Source organism: Penaeus chinensis, chromosome 29 (assembly GCF_019202785.1).
Source record: "Penaeus chinensis breed Huanghai No. 1 chromosome 29, ASM1920278v2, whole genome shotgun sequence".
NCBI classification, from domain to species: Eukaryota; Metazoa; Arthropoda; class Malacostraca; order Decapoda; family Penaeidae; genus Penaeus; species Penaeus chinensis.
The window spans coordinates 14,214,824-14,217,323 of NC_061847.1; the positions used below are offsets into that span (position 1 = coordinate 14,214,824).

A 2,500-nucleotide genomic window follows, 5' to 3' on the forward strand; every position below is an offset into this window, starting at 1 on the left:
GAACATAAACAATATACAATACAACATACCATACGCTAAAAGTGTCTCTCTCTCAATCAACCTGACGTAACTTTATATACTGGTGGCTATTTCAGATGTTTGATATTGTATGGTTTTAGAAAAGGCTTAGAAATAAAACAATTAAAAAGAATTAGAAAATCACCCAAAATGGACACATTGAAAATAAATGACAGGAAAGTACGAAAAAGAAAAGAAGGGAACCGTGAAGGAAAACAGAGAAACGCGAAGAGAAAAACAAGTGAAATAGAGTTAAGATAGAGTAATCGATATCGAAAAGCCAATAAGACGAGGTAAGTATGAACCATAAGGAAAGAAGTGTATAAGTTGTAACAATAGGAATAGTGTGATGTAAATATAGATCACAAAGTAAGTCAAAGGATATAAAAAACAGGGGCACACACATACAAGAAAACAGCAAGCCCATGTTATGTAGCAAGGCTGAGGTGTCCATAAATTTTATCTAGAAATTCGTAACTTCAAGGGATGACAAGCCTGAATTATTAGTAGTAGCATTGTAGATTAGTATTGTAGTGAGATCTCCATGAAACCCATGGGTCCCGTCCCAGTTCAAGTCAGTGTATACAAAACTCTTGCCCTCCCTTGATGCAATCAGCAAGGGCCCAGCTGTGGTGGTATTCCTTGACCTGGAGAAGGCTTTTGAACTGGCAAGTCCGCTTGCCATTCAGGAAAGCCTGATCCAGAAGGGAATCAGAGGAAAGCTCTTGGCTTGGATAGGTGACTACTTCAGGAACAGGACTGCCAATGTCAAATTCCAGGGTCACCTATCGCAGCACATGCCGCTCGAAAATGGAACGCCACAGGGTGGGGTTCTCAGTCCAGCCCTATTCAACACTTTAATGTCCTGTATCCTCAACATAAACCTCCCAGTGGGGTGCCAGATCATCTCGTATGCAGACGATCTCGCTATCACCTCCACTGGACCACGCAGCCAGAATAAAGCCCAGCGTTGTCTGGACCTCGTGTCAGAGGAGTGTTGTAGGACGGGACTAAAGATCTCTGCTGCCAAATCCAAAGCCATGGCTTTAAGACAGAGAGTTCGAGGCACAAGACTGAAAATCCAGGGAGTGGAATTAGAATGGGTCAAGGACTACCAATACCTTGGGGTAAGGATAGACCGGACCCTCTCCTTCCATAAGGAGGTCCAGTACCTGGTTGACCGAACCAAAGCAAGACTGTCTGTCATGAGAGCAATGACTGGGAGACGCATAGGGGCCAGACACAAAGTACTAAGATCATTCTATGTACATGCTGTCCGGCCCATTGTGGACTATGCCTCAGTCGCTCTAATTGCTGCAAAGAAAAAGCACACAGACAAATTAGAAACAGTCCAAAATGAAGCTGCCAGGATCATTCTGGGTGCCCCGAGGTGGACGAAGGTCCTCAACCTCCTGATGGAGGCAAACCTTCTCCCCCTGGACTCACGAATCGATCTAACGGCAACACAATTTCTGTCAAAGGTCATCCAGGCTCCCAGGAACACAAGCCTAAGACAAAAATTAGTCAGATGCCTCGAACAAGACAACGAGCTCGTTGCAAACAACTCCTGGCTGTCTCATACAGCCAGGGTGTTGATACGCCATCAGCTCAAAGAACAGCTTCTTGCTAAGGGCATGGACTCCCCCCACCCCGACTTTGCCGAAGCCCCGCCGTGGGCACTGAGCCTGATAGAGTTCAACATAATGAACCTGTCAATGAAAAAGAGCCTATACCCCATGCCTAGCCTAAAGGCAGAAGCCCACAGGGTCATTGCAGCCATCACTCCTCCGGGTAGTAGAACATACTACACGGATGGATCGGTCGATCCCTTGAGCCACACTGCAGGCGCCGGCTTTGCAGCTAGGGATGCCACGCGATCCATGAGGGTAACAGACAACGCCTCCTCGCTACAGGCAGAGGCAGTTGCAATCATGGGAGCCCTAGGCCACGCGTCCCTAAGGGAAGGACACGTGGTCATACACACAGACTCCAGGGCAGCCATTGACTGTCTTCAGCACAGCTCACCCACAGACAACATCTACCTACTGACCACGATTCTCACAATGGCACAGAGAATTCTTGCTCAGGGTAGAAGAATTATCATCAATTGGGTCCCAAGCCACATCGGCATCAGAGGGAACGAGCTTGCTGACAGACTAGCTGCCGCTGGCAGGGGTATGCCCCCAAATCCCATGACGATAAAACCGAGCCGAAAATTACTTATGGAGAAGTGTGCCTTGGTCGGTCGTACCTTCCTACGGCAGCTCCACAGAGAGGAAACGAGAACCTCCCCCTCGGCCAGCTGGTACTCAGACGCCACAGGCTCTGAACCACTGGCACTCTCTGAAGTAAGCAACAGAGGTACCGAAGTCATTCTTCACAGAATGCGCCTAGGTTACCACTGTGCATGGCAGATTATCCCAACAATCGAACGCGATGAATGGTGCTGCAAGCACTGCGGCGAGCCGAACGCCACACTAGT

The 2,500-nt window shown here is 48.1% G+C and overlaps 1 protein-coding gene across 1 annotated transcript in view; it reads left to right on the plus strand.

The window, feature by feature from the left end:
• Positions 1-2,500, plus strand: part of LOC125040378 (N-acetylated-alpha-linked acidic dipeptidase 2-like) — a 47,572-nt gene that overhangs the window by 29,549 nt on the left and 15,523 nt on the right. The window lies entirely within an intron of this gene.